Source organism: Jaculus jaculus, chromosome 13 (genome assembly GCF_020740685.1).
Source record: "Jaculus jaculus isolate mJacJac1 chromosome 13, mJacJac1.mat.Y.cur, whole genome shotgun sequence".
Lineage (NCBI taxonomy): Eukaryota > Metazoa > Chordata > Mammalia > Rodentia > Dipodidae > Jaculus > Jaculus jaculus.
The window spans coordinates 54,733,016-54,745,909 of NC_059114.1; the positions used below are offsets into that span (position 1 = coordinate 54,733,016).

Below are 12,894 nucleotides of genomic sequence, written 5' to 3' on the forward strand. Positions count from 1 at the left end.
ACTACATTAGCTGAGTAAAAAATGAATTTCCTTTTTACTGTTTTTCCTTTCAATACATCTTATGAAATCATAAGAGAATTCTGCAATTTATATAAGGAAATTTGGCTGCCATTTGCGTGGACTGTGACATATGACTATAATTTGTAACTTTCCTTCCAACACTTGGTTATTTGTTATTCGAATATCTGAGTTCCAGAAGTATGAATTAGTGTATGAACAATGAAAGAAAAAGGTATTCTGTAATTCTCAGGAGCATGGTGTGCTACTGTGTTTAGAAATATGAGTTAGAAAATATGTTTAAGAATAGAATTTACATTCTGCTTATTCTAATGATTTACATGACTCACTGTGACTTGCATCTTCTTTGTAGTTTTGCATCTTTTTATTTTCATATTATTCATTCTGGTTCGTGTTGGGGATTATGCATGTCTTTGGCTGTTTTCAATTGTCTTTGAAATTTTATCTTGATATCAACCTTATTCTCTGGGTATGTTTTGGAAAAAAAAAGCTCTATTAAAGGCACACAGATCTGCAAAGTATTTATTCCTATAACAAACATTTACTGTTTTTGTTTTGTCTTTTTCAAGACAGGGTTTCTATGTGTAGCCCAGGCTGGCCTTGAGATTGTGACCCTCCTCCTACATCAGCTTCCTGAGTGCTGGGCTTGCAGGTGTGGGTGATCATGCCTTGCTTAACAAGTGTTCACTAAGTGCCTTCTATGTCAGTTTCTGTGTTGGCCATGGGGGACAGATTGAAACAAGGCAGCTGTTGTTCTTGTGTCTGAGAGCAAACACTTGAACTGTGAATACAAGGAACAGATAATTCCAAACACCATATGGGAAGGGGTAGGGTGAAAGGACAGAAGTTATGCAGACTTTGTGTGTCAAGGAGAGCTTCCTGTAGGATGTAAACTTAACCTGAGACTTGAAGAATGTAGGAAAGGATAAAATGAGTTTTGGATTGGCAGTGACCAGAGAATAATGTTCCTGTCAGAGGGAACAGATTTGTTGTAAAAAGGCTAGAGGTGACAAACAGCTTTGACTCTGGGGAATTAGAAGCAACCCACTCTAAAATGCCAGCAGAGGAGGAGAGGCAAAGTCAAGGGGTACCTGGGAAGTAACATTCCTTAGGAATGGCAATTGCTGATTAGATGTGGGCCTGGGAGAGGTAAAAGGAAGGAATGACAAGTAAACTTGTTAGGTGAGAAAGCAAATAACTGAGGAGTCAATCAGTTGGGGAGAAGACAGGTGAACTTGGTTGGGACATGATGACTTTTTGCGGCATTGGAGACATATAAACTTACTGTGCTGGGGAGATGGCTTAGTGGAGAAAGTCTTGCCATGTAAGGGTGAGGATCCCAGAACCCGTGGAAAGCGGTACAGAACAGCATCTGCAATCCCAGCACTCCTTTGGTGAGAGGGGTCTGTGGACAAAGCAATCTCTGAAAGGTAGTGAGCCAGCTAGCTTGGCAAACACAGTGACAAATAAGAGACCCTGCCTCCCACATGGTATAAGTCAAGAACTGACACCTGAGGTGTGTCTCACCTCCACATATATTTCATGGCATGCATGCACCTGTTCTCACACACATGTACACTCAACACTTCACATATGTACAAAAGATTAAAAGAACACTATGCAGTATTTAAGTGGAGAGGGTTAACATATACAGGGTTTCCGAAGAGAGAGCTGGGAGAAGGGAAATTCGCAGTGCTGGGACTTCTTACCATTTGAAGCCATGGGTATGGCCTGGATGAAGTGATGTGGGGGGCTGGTAAAACTCACTGGAATTTAAAGTTCAATAATAATGTATAAAAGAGTTCACTGAGATGCCAAAAACACAACTGAGGTCCATGCATATGAGAGATTGTTTTACTGAATTAGAGTAAGTTGCCATCAAAGAGTTTGAAAGGACAACAGAGGTCCTCTGATGTTGCCCACTTAAAAGCCCACATAAATGTTGGACCAATGCAGTTGTAGCTTTCTGCTCCAGATGGAAACCACCCTCAAAAGTGGAGACACTGTCTTGACTTGAAGTCTAACAATACCATTGGTCAGGTTCATTGTTAGTGCCTAACATGCCAATAACTTTCATCTAAGGGAGACGCTTAGCCCACAAGTGGGCTGCGGTAGCAGCTCTGGGTGGCTTGAGTCTCCTCCTTTCAGACCTATCTGACTGGACCGGGTGGTCCTATCCTTAACCAATCCTTTGGCTGGCCAGTGTCCTATGAGATGGTTTGGCATGAAAAACTGCCCAAACAGGCAAAATGGTGATTAGTTAGGTCAGATGTTCTCACTCAGGAATTTGAACTAGGGAATCTGGAGAGGGAGTCCATTAGTTGGTTTTGGGAGAGAGTATAAGCTGCAAAGAACCACAAGAAGAGGCAGCAAGAAAGATGAATAAACTGATGGGGTGAGTAAACAGACATTATGAGTAAGCAGAAACCGAAACAACTGGCAGCAAGTGGAGGGTAGGTGGCTAATTATTGCTAGTGGGAGAAAGAATTGCAGTCAAAGAGGAACTGAGTCATCAAAAAGGCAAGAGCTCTACACAGTACTGCTAAGAAATGGCATTAAGGTTTGTAACCACTGAAGCCATGTTGGATTTTTCTTATTTCCAAAATGCACCGGTCTTTGAGGTATATAAGGTATCACATGGTACTCCGGTTTCTCTTAACGACTTTCTTTCTTGTGATCAACTCAAATCAATCAAAGTAATTAGAGTGAATCTACTTACTGGAAACAAATTGCTTTACTAAAAGAAACCTTCAGGGCTGGAGGGATGGCTTAACTGTTAAGGCGTTTGCCTGCAAAGCCAAAGGACTCAGGTTCTATTCCCCAGGACCCACGTTAGCCAGATGCACAAGGTGGCACATGGGTCTAGAATTTGTTTGCAGTGGTTGGAAGCCCTGGCACACCCATTCTCTCGCTCTCTCTCTGTCAAATAAATAAAAATAGTTTAATAAAAAAAAGAAACCTTCAACCAACTTCTAAATTTCTCTCTGGCCTATTTGACACATTATACATTTTTTTTTTTTTGTATACACATACAAAACAGGCCCGAGGAAAAATGTTCCTTTGCACTAAGATCCTGAAGGCTCAGTATTCTTCAATAAAATGTAAATATTTGAATGGTGTAATAATGAAAGCCATTTTGAAATTTAAAGGCTAGCTTTTGTTTTTTGGCATATGTGTATTTGTCTGGTATGCCTGTGTACATGCCAGGCTTCCAACCTTCTTGTAAATGACCCATCATTGGGACCTATGGCTGCAGAGGTACCCAGAATCAGTTTTGATCAGCAAATCAAATAGTTGAAATACTTTAGAATTAATTCTTTATATTAGGAACAGTATGCAAATGTAACCTAATTTGTGGCTTATCCCCCTCCTCCACCAACAATGTCAGCATTACACACCTAATCAAGCACAGAAAGACAGAAGCAGTAATTGTGTGAGGGGGTGGAATTGAGAAGTCTTGCACAGCAGAGATGAGATCCCCTGATTTTGTTATCCAGAGTGGGCATTGGCCAAGTCCCTCCTGAGCACCTAGCATGTACTTACACCTGAGGTATCTCAAATCTACCCCAGGCAGGGTGCATTTGTACCCATTGGCTTATTTCCTTGGTGCTGATTCGGATATTTACTAAGCCCTGCGCCCTGCAGCAGCCTGTCCCTGTGGTGAGTGAGTGTCCCCTTACACATCAGGCACTTTAGGGCCATCTGGTCAAGAAGAGATTGGAGGCTTTTGGCAGAAGAAAAGTTAACAAACAACTATAAAAGGATTTTCTAAATATGTCCACAATCCAATATAACCCTCAGTAATTTGATTTGTAGGAAATGGAGAGGAGAACATTATACACGGAGTGCTTATCTATAATTCATAATAATTACTGTAACATCTATTGTATAGATGTAGGAACACAAATTATGCCCCCAGGTTGAAGGATGCACTTCTGGCTGAAATGACCCTCACAGCTTCCCTGATTTTACCTACCCGTTAACATATATTACTCAGGTGCCCAGGAGACACAAGGAGTTTTCCGATCTTGGCAGCTCAAAAAAAAAAAAAAAAAAAAAAAATCAAAAAACAAAAATGAGAGACTTCCCTTTTATTTTCTCTTTCTTTTTGTTTTGTTTTCTTTTCTTCTTCTTCTTTTTTTTTTTTTTTTTTTTTTTTTTTTTTTTTTTTAGTGAGTATACAATGGCCCATTTTGTGGGAGGAATTCAAGCACTTTCCTAGCCTAAGAGGATCCATAGAATTTTAGGTTTTATGTGTTCACAAGTTAAAACCTCAGAAAACATTGATCTATTTATTTGTGTTATTTGTGATCTAGTGTTATGATGGAATCATTTTTCGAATGGAAAATAAAGGGCCTTATTATTGCTTATGCTACTGAGGGTTAAAGTTTAATTGAGCTGAAGGCTGGTATGCAATTAGGGGAATGTATCTTTGTAAAGGGACTAGAAGGATAGATATATGCAGAGAAAAAAATGGAGACAGCCTTTTAACCTTTATAGGTTGATAAATATACTGTGTGTGTGTTTCACCAGGAGAAAGAGTTAGAGGATTACAGGATTTTCATATTTCACAAGAAAATATCTGTATTTTTTAGTCATTTGTTTTAAGCAGCCCATTCATAACTGGCATCTTTCCTTCCCAGCTTCCCTTCTGATCATCACATTCCACCCCCAGAGATCTCTTTGCAGCCGTGGCTGATCATCATCATCTTTAGTTGTTCCTTTTACAGTTAGTAATTGTCCAACATCATTTACTTTTGGTCTGTCTGGGAAACATTAAGAATCCAGCCACTATTTTATTTTTAGTGGCAGAATGTGTCTACTCTTCAGCTGTTGAGAATTCTGGTCCAGGCTGCGAATCTTGTTTGCTTTAAGTTGCAATGCTTTCGTCCCCATGTGTTTTAGGTTTTTGGAAGCAGCTGTATTGGTGAAGCTTCTGGCTGAATTACTGGACAAAGCCTGCATTATAAAAATCCTCAACTTGTTTGCTTTTCACTTCAAAAAGACTGTGGGCTGCCAGCTTGTCATACTCATGTTACCCACATGCCTGTTTAAGTTTTCACCAGCAGGCATGAAGCTTTTGGTTTCCAGTTTTGTTTTTTTTTAATTCACTTGCTTATAGCTATTTGGTTTGATACTGATCTGTCAAAGACAAACCATAAAAGGGCCACAATGCACTGGCAACCTCTGGTCCTCCCATTAATAAGGTTAGGGGTCTGAATGGAGGGCTTTACTTTTTTCTCCTTGGTCAGCATCTTCAGAATAGAGCTGGGCCTGGCACAGAAGACTTCTGCTGGCCATGGGAAAGAGGATTGCTCAGTCCTTGAGTTTAGAATGTGTGTGGGGGTGAAAGTATGTGTGTGTGTGTGTGTGTGTGTGTGCATGCGCGCGCATGCGTGCACGTGCAGTTGATATATCAGGGATGCTGGGACTGTGAAGCAGGCTCTGGTAAGAAATGACACTGTGATTCATAAGAAGTCATAAATACCTAGACATTAGGAAGAGGAAGAAGTGTCAGTGGATGGGGGCCCATGAGAACACACAAATTCTTTCAACTTTCTGTACTTGTTCAGTAGCTGAAATCACTACTATATAACTATTTTTCATAGCCAGTAAATTAACCTTCTGTTCTTCCAATCTTCAAAAAGATTGCCAGACCCTTACACTACTCTTCCAATTCTTATTATCATCACAACTCCGACAGTCTTTCATCTTTCCTTATGAGTTGTTCCCTGTGTTGAATGATGTTTGGATATTTGATGTGATTAGTGGCTGGAAGCAGAATTGATCCACAGTTGGTTATAGGTATTTACTTTGGATATCATGCATTCTACCTGACCACATTTGAGACCAATGATTGGTGACAAAGGAATTAACTTTTTCTAGGTTTTCACAGAGTCTGGCTTTGACAAAATATATCAGGGCACACTTGAATCCCAAATCCATATTGTATTTTATGAAAACTCTTAGCAGCAAAACCTTCATTTAAATATTAATGAATGGTGCTTCAACTGATATTAGAAAAATGAAACCTTTTTTTTTTTTTTTTTGAGCATGGCAAGATTGAGATGCTAATTCTCAATCTATGACCTTGACCTGACCCACCAATGGGATTATGTTTACCTTAAAATTGTACATCTCACTAAAAGGCTAGGTTTTCTTTTTCAGTTGACTTATTATGACTTAAAAATTTGGAAAGCTGTAAGTTCTGGCAATTCTGGATTTAAATTCTTTCCTGATGAATACTTAGCATGGGGTTTAGTAGCTCCAGCATCTTTTATACGCAGCAAATTCACCACAGGCTCCATGACACTGAGGCCAGGGTCAAGTGCCACTCACGGTGTTTCCCGCTCTGCTTTCTTAAAGTGGGCAGTAGGCACCTTTATTATTGTACCAGTGTCATCACGCTTCCTTTCCTCTGCTTATGTGTTGCCTGCTTTTATCTCCAAGGGAGGTACAGGAAATGCTGATCCTTCTTGTCAAGGAATTAGAGGGCCCTTTGGATTTACTGTGTGTGGGGGGTGGGGAGGGGAGAGAAAGAGAGAGAGAGAGAGACATAGTTGTGTCTGAACACTAAATATTTGTATTATCGGGAGTAATGTCTAAGACAGTCTGTTACCCCTTAGGTGTAAGTGATTCAGAATGGCAGTCATGTGCTAGGGTCAGGGAACCATGGAAAACTTAAATACAATAAACTGTAAATTCTTTAAAAAATGTTGGGAATTACAAAAGAAAACTCAGGCTTGAACTCTGCCTCCTCATGAGATTATATTAAACAAGGAAATCTGAGAGGCATTGTGCATTGTCTTGGGACTCAATGGAGTGCAGACTTCCTAGCTGTGTTCTTTATGTGGGGAGAGAGGACCGCTGGTAGAAGATCTTACCCATTATGCATTCATTTTACAGCGTGTCCCTTGGATATAAGGCCTATTTGGAGGCTATGCCTCTAATCTCTCTCTAGGAAGGCATATCAAGGAGAGCCTATGTAAAATAACCTCTGGGTGCTTGATGAATGATTCCAGGTGAATTTGTAGCACACTGTTTGTTTGTTTTTAACAAGGCAATCAGGGTCAAAAAGCAATCGTTGCCTGGCTTTTTAAAGATTGGTTCCCCAGGAAGATATTGCCATTTGAAATGACTTAACATTTTCCCCCAATATAAATGCTTAAGGCAAGAACTAGATTTTATACCTAGAAAATAGCAAAGTAAATGTCAAAGAACATATTCCAAAGTATTATACTTACAGCTCCTAAAATGGCATCTTAGAATGGTATTAATCATTGTCAGTTTTGTATACAACATTTCATCAATTAAACAGCAAGAGGACCTGTCCTTTCATGGAAAGCAAATAACACATATGGATTTCCTCTTAGCAATTAGCTGAACATTCTGCATTTCCTTCTTGCTTGCAGAAAGGGCTTGGGTTGAAACCATCATCATGTTTGTGTTCTTCAGTGAAAAAGCAAAGCAGATGTGTAACAGCTTTCAGTAGAATCCAGATTCATTTATGAAGTATCTTGTGAAACATCTTGATGTGAAAGCATTTCTGTATCGTTAGATCTTTTAGAGTCAGATCGAGGGTGACACCCCATGAAAGTTATGAAGTGCTTTAAACTTCTTTGTGTCTTGAGCTGAGAGTTTCAAAACCGTGTCACTCTGTGTATGTAAAAAAGCCTTTAAAGCTTTCATGTTTAATGTGAAAAATTTGTTCCCAGTAAGGACTAGTTTCAACTGGGTTTATGGATTTATAAAATGATGAGGCAATTTTATGCAGTGAAGACTGATGATAGAAATGTAGTTTACATAAATGGCAATGGATTAGCACTTAAACCACTCTCCATGTATGTTTAAACAATCCTCCATGACCCTCAAAAATCTCCTTTTATAAACGTCATCATTTATCTGGGATTAAAAGGGCAATGTTTTGACAACACTGCTGATTTACATGCAACTCATCATTTGTTTATCATTTATCTGAGATGATTTGTGCCCCAACTTCATATTACTGGAATGCATGTTGCCCTTGTTTACATTTTTGCTAGATGATGGCTTTTTGGATGTGTTATTTAGGGCTCAGGACAGCTTGGTGACTTTGATGATCCTTCTAGTAATCAGCCCATCTCTGCCAAAGGGAAGTTGATGATTTACAACTTTCAGCACACTTCGGTTTTGGTGACTATTTATCAAAGTCCTTACTATTCTTCTCAGACCCTAATTCTCAGGCCTTAGTTGACAAGATGCATTGGTCTTTGAAAACTGGCCCTCAGGGCCATGTGCTGCTCTAGAGAGTAGAGGTGCAGTACTCAACACAGTTAGTCCCAAACAGTGAATGCAAGTGAACAAATATCAATGTAAGTATCTATAGGGCTTGAGAAATTCTGGATTGCTAACACACACATGGTCAAGTGATATGCAATCATTGTGCTCTAACATTGTTTATGCACCAAAAATAGCTTTGAAATTCATTCATATTTCTGCTGAGACAGTATGTTTGTTGGCAACAATTTATGATTCTTTTTATTCCTATAGGACCATCTTAAATTGATTTTGTGCTTAAAATCAGGAAGCGATGACCAGAGGAAGTGATTGAAAATAATTTATATTTGTAGAAAAATTTCTGTGATTGGTGATAGGTAAATGATTGTATACTTTATAAATTAAAACTTGAACAGGACATAGAATTTTTATTTGTATTCATCAGAATTCCCTTGTTAGTTGAGTGTTGTGACAAAAGCATTCTGAGCAGATGGCAAAGTCTGCACTTTCAGGGCTGCACATGGTGTGAAGAACCACACCAGGAGGCCAAGGGTATATAACTATGCTAAAGAGAGAGAAGGAGCGAACATGGCAGGAAAGCAGCATGGAAATAGTAAGAAGCAATGTCTTGAAGAAATGTGGAAAGAGAGCTGTCCTAGAAGAACTGAGGACAATTTCTGTGTGGCTTCATGTAAACATGTAAAGCAATTCACAATCAAGATCTATGTAGTGTTGCAGTCCTCCCATATACAAACTGCTGTTTCATTTTATACCATGTAATATGGACTGGTCCAAGTGATATTCAGCTTTCTTTGGAGTATGAAAGAAAATGCTTACCTGGGACTTTAATTTCCAATCATTACCCTTGAATTAAACTAAAAGTGTGCCTTCAATATTATCTCTTATGCTTAGTAATTAGGTGGAGATGGGTAATATGAAGTTTGGATTGTGTCATCATTTCAATTTAAGACAAAAGACATTTTCAGAAAATATTGACATATTCAGAGTTCCATGTAATACAGTGTTTATATCATCCCATAAGATATATTTATAGTTGGGGTTGCAATAAGGAAGGATAAGTGTAGAGGTTTGGGAGAGATTCATAGAGAGGTATAGAGCTCTAGGCCTGTATCTAAAACAGGAAGAGCTGGCCAGTATCAATATTCACACACAGAGTCTGTGCTGAATTTGGGGTCTACAGTACATTTTTAGATTATGGATTAGTCAAAATTGTGTAGATAAAACCCCACTGAATAGATTTAATCTCTTATCTTTTTAGAAAGCACATTTTTGTATGAACTCACATTTTATGGTAAGGCCATGAGGCATCAGTAAGACAGCAGTAAAATAAGGAGTATTCAATACCTAGAAGTTAAGGCCAGGGCAATAGTACAGTGAGTTAGTTACTCAAGGGGGGGGAAAAATGGTTAAAAAAAAAAAAGAGAGACAAAACAATTTCCTTATGTTATATGTCAACTAAATTACTCTGTGTTTCTCATTCTTGGTCAGACTATAGTTTGTTAAAGATTGTTTTTAAAGAAAAGTTCTCTGGTGAGATGAAATAGCTCCCATGATAGTTTCTTCACTGGGAAGATGATGGCTCCATCTGGCTTGGTGGGAACAGTTCTCCAGTGACCAGGAGCCACTACCATTTGTCTCTGTTCCATAGTATTCTGTTGGTTGGTGGGAGATTAATGACTGAGGATTAACTGGGGAAGTCTTAAAAATTCCCTTGTGATCTAATGGGCTAAAATTGGTTTTTAGCAGACTCAAAAGATGCCCACATACCGAAGTGGAGTTGTTCTTGGAGAAGTCAGAGGTCAGTGACAGCTGTGCTCGGGCTAGTCTGATGCCATTGCCTTACCTCAGTAGATGGGGAGAAATCTCCAGGGACTTGGCTGCAATAGTGGGATGGGAATTAAGTCAGCTTTTATGCCAAGGACTTGACTAAAGGTCTGTAAAAGGGGTTAGAAAGTCTAACCAGATGGAACAAAGATAAATAACTCCAGAGCAGAAAAATGTCACCAACTAACAGACTCTATAGATACTCATGTCACTTACGCATTCAAGCTCAACAGGAACTATCACGGAGAAGAAAAACTGAGAGTTTTATGTTGAATTGATAGTGTGTATAAATGAACAGAAAATACTTAATCTAACTGCAACTGCAGTCAATCCACCAGGGGGCAGTAGATTAAAGCATGGTCAATAGGACTTCTAGGAAACCTAGAGTTTTGAATTTAATTTCCAAACCAAGGAGCCATCAAGATTGTTTTTTGGAGGTAAGGTAGGTAGCTCTGTGAGACATTCAGAAATATAAGTAACCAAAGCTTAGATCTGAGATGAGTCATGATTAGGGCAGCTGGAATGACAGAAGTTTGCTTTGGTTTCATAGACTTCAACCCCCCAACAAATGAGGGGCCCAGATTACAAACAAACACTAAGGAGGCCCCTTAGGAGAAGGTTGACAACATTGCCACCTTGTTTGTTTCATTGGTGACATGGTGACCAGAAGAGAAGTTGCTTGGGTTCTCTGATCTTTTAGTATGTGAAAGACTCTCTGTCCCCAGGTTTCTCAGAAATTTGCAAACAAGAGAGAAAGCCCTACTTTATTTGGCCTTAGGTCTTTTAGTGAGGGGCATCTCATGACTGTTAGAGCCCCCGTGAGTAAAGTGATTAAGTGTATTTGTCTTTGAGATCAAAATTGCAACAGCACATTTACAGAGCCGTAGATCAATAACAAGACATGAGGAAAATGAAATGTTCCGGAGACAAGTTGATCAGTTCCAAAGAAACATACCCTAGATTAGAAACCTGCAGTTAAACCATGCTTTCACAACGGGTTCTATTCATTCCCATGTTTTCTCAGGCGAGAATGTCTTTTAACTGATATTACCAGAGACAGAGGCTCTGCAGGAGGCTGGCATCACATCAGAAATATGACAAGTGTTGCTCCTGGACTTGCTAAGAGCAGCTTTGAAGGGCCTCAGTTCCTGAGAGGATGCATGCTTAAGGGCTCAGGAAGGGAGAGGGAAGTAACTCGGTGTGAGGTGCTATAACATAGGAGGATTCCTCGGGATGCACAGGTAGAGATTATCCTCGTCTCTGTGGAATGTTGCCAAAATCTGACCAGAGAGCTAGCACCAGAATATACAATGGGTAAGTGCTCATTGTGGCTACAGAAATACTAAAATTGTAATGATACAGAGATTAGCACAACTTCTGTGTGAGGATTACACACAAATTTGTTATGTGTTTCATATTTGGATGAAATAATATATAATAGCTACCATCTATTTTTCATCTGTAGTACGTGAGGTGCTATCCTAAATCCTTACGTATTTTATTTTTTAACTTATTTAATCCATATTATAGACTAGAGCAGCGACTAATGCTATTGTATTTTGTAGGTGGGAAAACTAAGGCATACAGCAGTTAGGATACTATATTAAGAATAGGTAATTATGAGCTGCTCCTCACAGCTTATCGCAGATGTAGACTTAAAAGACACCCACCATGGCTCAGGGAATTTTGCAGAACTGGGGAGCAGAAAGATTGTAAGAGCCACAGGTTTAGACATAATGCCCAGAGGCATTGTCTGCCCATTCCCCCCAACTGACTGAAGCTTCCACGGTGCATAACCCCCAATCCCATGGGGGATATCTGCAGCCCCACTGAGGAGGGTCCCAGCTGAATGAGGTCAGGAACCAAGGAAAAGAGGGTACCAACACATGATGTATCCCTATAAAATATATTGTTAATAAAAAAATAGGTAATTTAAGAAAAAGCCTGGCACCAGGCATTTAATGACTAACTGCTATTCTGCTTCACAAATGAGAAGATTTAATTCATCAGAATTTAAGGAGACAGATTAGCAGAGACAATTATTAAAAGAAAGGCAGTTAAATTGGGGTATGAGGAAAACATCAGATAATATATTTTCAAAGTATTATGTGGTGATGTTATCATCTATCCTTGAAACCCTCATGCTTTATTCCTCAGAAAGAATGAGTAAAGATCTATACTGTTCTGCACAATTCCTGGACATGAACATTTGTATCTTTGCAAATAGCACTATGGAGGAAATCATCCATGAAGGCGACCAGCTACACGAGGCTGCAGTTGTTGACTAATTATTATTATTATTTTTTTGGAGTGTGTGTGTATGCATAGTCACATATATGGGAGTGCATGTATGTGAACATAGATGCACACATACCTGTGTACATGTATGAGTAGGAGGCCAGAAGACGATTTTGGATGCCATTCCTCAGGATTACCATCCTCCTTTTTTTGAGACAGGGTCTTTTCCTGGCCTAGAACTCACCTAATTAGACTAAACTAGCTGACCACCAAACCCCACAGAACCACTTGTGTCTGCCTTCTGAGCACTGGGTTTACAAGCATGTACCACCAAAAAGCCTGGCTTTTCTTCATAGCTTCTGGAGACCTAACTCAGGTCCTCATGCTTGTGAGACAAACACTTTAGTGTCTGAGCTATCTCCCTTGCCCTGTTGGTTTAATTGTAAACTTTATAATTTGGAATGTACTTGATAATTTTCCTTGTCTTTCACCTAAGGTCTTCTCTCAGAGTTACTAAAGCTCTTTAAAAGCTGAAAG

The 12,894-nt window shown here is 39.4% G+C and overlaps 1 pseudogene; it reads left to right on the forward strand.

Annotated features, from left to right (window-relative positions):
* Positions 1-11,444: 11,444 nt before the first annotated feature.
* LOC123454346 lies at positions 11,445-11,541 on the forward strand (annotated as a pseudogene).
* The last annotated feature ends 1,353 nt before the right edge of the window (positions 11,542-12,894 follow it).